General features: G+C 47.8%; 1 non-coding gene across 1 annotated transcript; it reads right to left on the bottom strand.

Annotated features, from left to right (window-relative positions):
• Positions 1–4,574: 4,574 nt before the first annotated feature.
• Positions 4,575–4,652, bottom strand: LOC111812667. The gene has a single exon (XR_002818106.1). It is a non-coding gene; the product is annotated as a small nucleolar RNA SNORD47 (small nucleolar RNA).
• Between the last annotated feature and the right edge of the window lie 976 nt (positions 4,653–5,628).

Below are 5,628 nucleotides of genomic sequence, written 5' to 3'. Positions count from 1 at the left end.
GTTCAGATTCTTTTGGGCCTCTGTGCAGCATTTCTTCCCCTGGGGTACGGAGTGGGATCCCTTCTGCAATGGGATATATGGCTTACTATTGGACGCAGTAGGTTGGAGAATTTCCTTATGACCACCTTCAAGCCAGAAAGGCAGAGGAAGATCAGTCCTGTGACCTGCCTCAAGGAAGGCAAATTCTAGGCTGTATGGCCTACCTTGAAGAGGAAGTTATGAACCAAGAACCAGAGATAAAAACAATGAAAAAATTTATCATAATGTCACAATGTCCTTGACAGTTTTGAGAGTACCAATCAGATGTTTTATTAGATGCTCTTCTACTAAAATTTGTTTTGTTTTCTTCTTTTCTTTCTCTCTCTCTCCCTCCCTCCCTCCCTCACTCATTCCCTCCTTCCTTCCTTCCTTCCTTCCTTCCTTCCTTCCTTCCTTCCTTCTTTCTTTTCTTTTTTTTTTTTTTTTTTTTTTTTTTTTTGAGACACAGTCTCACTATGCAGTTCAGGCTAGCCTTGAACTCACCATGTAACCCAAGCTGATCCTCCTGCCTCAGCCTCCAAGTGCTGGAATTACAGGTATGCACCACCACAACTGGCCCTCTGTTGGAATTTGTCTGATGCTTTGATTCATGAGTTGACTGAGGTTTTGGATTTAGGAAAGAGGACCACAGAGGTAAATTGTCATTTTTGTCATGTCAGAGCAAGAGTCTATACTAGGAAAATAATTAACCACTGTAATGCTGACCTTGATCTGCAGGCTGAGGTAGTATTGCTCCCTGCCCCCCATGCTGTTCTCTTTGGAGCAATGCTGCTCTGTCCAGCCCACGCTGAAGGAGAGGGGATTTATATTTTTCCTCCTGGAAGGCAAAGCATCTATACAAATTACTTGGAAAATTTTTCTGCAAGAGATATTTGCGGGGGGGGGGGGGGGGGCCGGGGAGATGGCTCAGTGGCATAAGCGCTTCCCTGGCAAGCTCAAGGGCCTGAGTTCAATCCCCGGTTCCACCAAAAAAAAAAAAAAAAAAAGATATTTGCCTCTTCTCCCTTGTTCACTTATTCGGTCATGCACTTATATCAAGTGGTTCATGGATATTTAATTTATTCTTTGGGTTACAAATCAATACTACTTTGTTCTATTGCTCAAAATTTTCCTGCTCTGGCTGTAGGAAGCTTTTCAGTTGGCTCCTTCCCATGTTTCTCTGACATTTCCTCATCATCGTAGGTTAGTTTTCAAAAATTATTTTTGTTTTTCTACTTTTTGAGCACTTCATTGCTTCCTGGAGTTAGTAGGTATTCCGATCTCATTGCATATTTCCTGTCACACGCCTCCTGGAATCAGACATTCCTCTAGGGATCACTCATTCTTTTCTTATCAGACAGTACAGTAGTGTCAACGCACCTTCTTCACTGCTGAGACACAATACCCGACACCCACAAAGGGAGGGCAGAGAGCTTTATTTTGGCATCCTGGTTAGGCTGGCTCCAAAGAAGAAACAGCCTGGCAGAGGGGGCTGCTGAAGGCAAAGTAGATGAAAAGCAGAGGGAGGAAGAGGAGGGCTGCAAGGGAGGTAAGACCTTCCCAGTGCCCACCCCCCAGCAGCCCACCTCTTCCAACCGGGCCCCACTTCCTAAGAGCAAGTCTCCTCTAAGCCCCATAATCCAACCCCCTCCCCCAGACCTCATCTATAAGTGCATGAGGCTCTGGGGGCACCTCTAGATACAAACCATAACAACTAGAAACAAAGATCTTAGTGCTAGATCTTGCTACTAGGATGCCAGGTCACACTCGTGACTTGCTGGTGTCCCCAAGGATGCCCATGTGTCTAATCTCCTTAACTCCCTATAATTCTCATCAAAATCGACCAGTGACCTCACAATTTCCTCAAAAGGTCTTTTACTTTTTATTTTTACATTGTAATGCTATTTTTTGGGGCGGGGTGCTGGAATGGAACTCAGGACCTCATGATTGTCAGGCAGGTGCTGTGCCACTGAGCTAAATCCCTGGGCCCTACTTTTTATTTTTAAAAAAATCTTTGCCTACACTTTATCAAAATCTTTTCATCCTTAAAGATTTCAGCCTCATTCTGCCACCACCCCACCTCAGCTTCCACTTGATGTCTGGGCCCCCAGAGGTTCTGACAATGCCCCCCAAGCATGAGCTACTCCTGGAGGAAGAGTCCTGCATGTGCCGACCAGGGTGGCATGAGGACAGGACTCTGTCTTCATTTTTCTTTGAAACTTAGTTTTCTTTGAAACCAGTGACTGAGATCTATTAGTGTTCTGGCCCAGTCACCTGGTTTGAGCGTTGTGATCTGGGGCCTGAGATGAAGTGTGAATCCTGTGGTCGAGTATAGCACCTGAGAAAGAATCAATGGAGGGTGGTAGTGTTTTGAGGTCACTTTGTCAGTCTCTCTCATGTCGTCTTACAGATGGGAAGACAGACCTGAAGGAGAAAAATAAGTCAGCCAGAGATTAATGGCCTGGGACTTGATTATTGATCCAGCGCTCTTTCTGCTGCGGCATGCTGTTAAGTAAGGTTCTTCTCTCCGAATACATTTGTCTTAACATCTATGTTCTGCCCCCACACAAGCCCCTTACAGCAGCCTGGTGGAAGGCAAGCCCAGGTCTGCAAAGAGCCACAGGTTTTGGAATCAGTCGAGTTGGGCCTTGGAGTGACCCCCAGCAGGGAAAGAAAAAAACAAAAAACAAACAAACAAACAAACAAACAAAAAACCTTGCCTGGCCACACTTGTAACCATCATTAGATCTCCAGGTACCCTCTCTGTGTTTTCTCACCTGTGAAATGGGTCTGCGGCTGTCTGGGCCCCAGGTGCATCTCGGGGCGTACGTAAAAGCACGGAGGGGAAACGACGCAGGCCACACCTACAGCCCGTCTCAGCTCAGGGGTCAGGGATCTGACTGCAGGGATCATCCTGTAGTTTCTCATCTATACCATTTAGGTCATGAAAGAAGTAGAAAGCGCCTCTTACTTTCACTTGTTTTGTATCTCCACAAACCTGGACAACCAGCAGGTGCTCAAAAGCTCTTATTTGATGAAGCAATGCCCCAAAGAGCAAGCTCTGCTTCCTGCACCAACGCACACGCGCGCGCGCGCGCGCGCGCGCACACACACACACACACACACACACACACACACACACACACCAGGAGATCACAGAGGGGCCCCGAGGTGCTGGCGCAGGAGGCTGCAGTGAAGGCGAAGGTCTGCACCCGGCAGGTGCGAGAGGCAGACAGCCCAGAGCAAATGCGCCAGCCTCTCAGCTTACATCCAAGAGATGGAGGGCTTGAGAGGGGGAGGGTGTGTGGAGCTGGGCCTCTGCCCACGGCCAGGGTGGAGGCCGGATACGGGATCATGGGGCCTGGAGCCCCATGCTTCCATCATTTCCAGCCTGCCCGCCCCTGCTTGGGGCCCAGGCACGTCCACAGCTGAACAAGATGTGGCAGGAAACCGTGAATCAAGGGGGTGAAGGAATTCATGAAGCCGAGCTGCCTTCTGGACCCAAATGCTTTTGCGTTTGCATCCAGGCTTGCTCTGGCCTGTCATCCCTGCCCTGCCTCTCAGAGGCTGGTGGCTTCTCTCCACTCTGCCTTCCACATCTCCTTGGGTGCTTGGTGACAGCTAGAATCAGGGCTGGCTCGGTATGCACAAAGAGAGTCAGGACGAAGGCACCAATAATTACTGCTGCAGGGATGGGCACCCTTTGTGCAGTATAACTTTTTTTTTGTCTTTTTGAGACAGGGCCTTGCTATGCAATTGAGGCTCACTTTGTAGCCCAGGCTGGTATCAAACTTGCAACAATTCTCCTACCTCAGCCTTCCAAGGGCTGGGATTATGGGCATGTGTCACCACGCTGTAGTACAACTTTTATGGAAAATGAAGTTTTCTTTGCAATAAGTTTCTCAGTTAGAGTCAGCATGCCATAGAAGAGGGGTCAGCAAATTCTTCTGGAGAAGGTAGAGTGCGTATTGCAGGCTCTGTGGGGCACATTCTCTCCTGCAGGCCCTCAATGCACAGAGCCAAAAGGGGCCCCATGGGAGGTATGGGAGCAGATATTGCTGCCTCTTTTTTTTTTTTTTTTTTTTTTTTTTTAGTGGAACCTGGAATTGAACTCAGACCCTTGCACTTGCCAGGGAAGTGCTTATTCCACTGAGCCATCTCCCCAGCCCCCTGTTGCTGCCTCTTGATAAAACTTTATGGACACTAAAGTTTAAATTTCATATAATTTCTACATGGCATAAAATACCACTCTTTGGGGCTAGGTAGATAGCTCAGTAGGATAAGTGCTTCCCTGGCAAGCGCGAGGGCCTGAGTTCAATCCCCGGTTCCGAAAAAAACAGAACAAAACAAAAAAAACCCCACTCTTTTATTAATTACTTAAAATGTAAAATCTACCTTAGTTAGGGGGCTATACATAAACAGGCCCAGTAAAACAAAAGACCCAGACCAGACTGCAGCCTAGACTTGGGGGTCAGACAGCCTGGGGCGCAAACTCCAGCCCTGATATACAGGCAGCATCTGACTTTGGTGGGTAACCTTTTTTTTTTTTTTTCTGTAACCTCAGAATCAAAATGGATTGGTTTTATAAATGATATCACTTTATTTCATTTGACAGAATCATCACATCATTGGTTGGTGGGTGACCTTATCTCCTGGAGCATCTGTTTTCCTTTCCATACACGGAAATCATAGGGTTTTAGTGAACATTAAATGAAGCAAAGAATACAAAGAACTGCACAGGGTCCATTTGAAGTCTTTGATTGGTGCAGGTTGTTGTTATTATTGCTGTTTGCAGACAAGCTGTTGGGCACACTAGTCCTCAGGGTGGAGAGCCCCTTTCTGCTCTCTGCTTCTAGCTTTTAATAAAGACAACTGGCTTCCACTGTTTACTGCAATGAACTCTGCTCCTAGTTTGCTCCAGTTTAATCCATGCTTAGTGAACACTAACTATGTACAGGCTCGGGTGGGTACAGCAGAAATGGACACATGACACTGTCCCTGCCGGGAGCTAAGCCTCTCTTCAGGAGAGGAGGTAAGTGCAAACCTAAACGAACATAAATCAAAACTGCATGTCCAATAAGATCGCCTAGGGGAGCAATCCTGTCTCCCGGTTTTTGAGTGCCAGCCCCTGTTCCAAATCTTTTTTTGTACTTGAGTTGACCTTACTTCCTAAGCCTATGAGGAGGAGGGAACTACTATTGTTCCCATTTGGTAAGTGGGAAGAGGGACACCAGGAGATAGTGCACGTGGTGCCACAGGTCACACCTGCCTGCGAAGAGTATGCAGGAGCCTGAGTTTTAACCCTCTACTCCTTGTGGAGCTCAGGAAATCCATCCTGACCTTGTCTGGGGAGCCTCCCAGGGAAAGCTAGGGAAGGTCTGTTCAGGTGCTGGTAGGGGTAAGGAGGGGGTTTGGGCTCCAGAAGAGCATTGGCGGAGTGTGCAGTGCGGTAGGTGTTTGTGGGGAGCCGTGAGTGAGCGCTTGGCCTCACGTGGGGTGTGCTCCATTCACTTGCCTGCTCTGGCCCAGGGTCCCACATGTTAATTCAAGCAGGTGGGTGGCAGGGGCTGAAGATGTCACCAGACTCACAGAAATGGGAACTTCCTTGTG

Source organism: Octodon degus, unplaced genomic scaffold (genome assembly GCF_000260255.1).
Source record: "Octodon degus isolate 3935 unplaced genomic scaffold, OctDeg1.0 scaffold00135, whole genome shotgun sequence".
Lineage (NCBI taxonomy): Eukaryota > Metazoa > Chordata > Mammalia > Rodentia > Octodontidae > Octodon > Octodon degus.
The sequence above is the reverse complement of the archived record's forward strand: the minus strand, read 5'-3'. Positions and strand labels throughout refer to the sequence as shown.